Source organism: Priapulus caudatus, unplaced genomic scaffold (assembly GCF_000485595.1).
Source record: "Priapulus caudatus unplaced genomic scaffold, Priapulus_caudatus-5.0.1 Scaffold1927, whole genome shotgun sequence".
Classification (NCBI taxonomy): domain Eukaryota; kingdom Metazoa; phylum Priapulida; class Priapulimorpha; order Priapulimorphida; family Priapulidae; genus Priapulus; species Priapulus caudatus.
The window spans coordinates 1-555 of NW_014578988.1; positions in this window are offsets into that span (position 1 = coordinate 1).

A 555-nucleotide genomic window follows, 5' to 3' on the forward strand; every position below is an offset into this window, starting at 1 on the left:
CTACCTTATACAGGTGCGATATTCATGCCTATCTACCTTATACATGTGCGAATTATCTGTCTATGTGTGATATTCATGCCTATCTACCTTATACATGTGCGAATTATCTGTCTATGTGTGATATTCATGCCTATCTACCTTATACATGTGCGAATTACCTGCCCAGGTGTGATATTCATGTCTAGCTCTACCTTATACAGGCATAATTTTTATACCTATCTACCTTATACATGTGGGAATTACCAGCCCAGGTGTGATATGCATGCCTATCTACCTTATACAGGGGCGAATTACCTGCCCAGGTGTGATATGCATGCCTATCTACCTTATACAGGGGCGAGTTACCTGCCCAGGTGCGATATTCATGCCTATCTACCCTATACAGGTGCGAATTACCTGCCTATGTGCAATATTCATGCCTATCTACCCTATACAGGTGAGAATTACTTGCCTAATGCTTATCTACGTCATACAGGTGCGAATTACCTGCCTATGTGCAATATTCATGCTTATCTACCTCATGCATGTGCGATTTACCTGCCTAATGCTTATCTA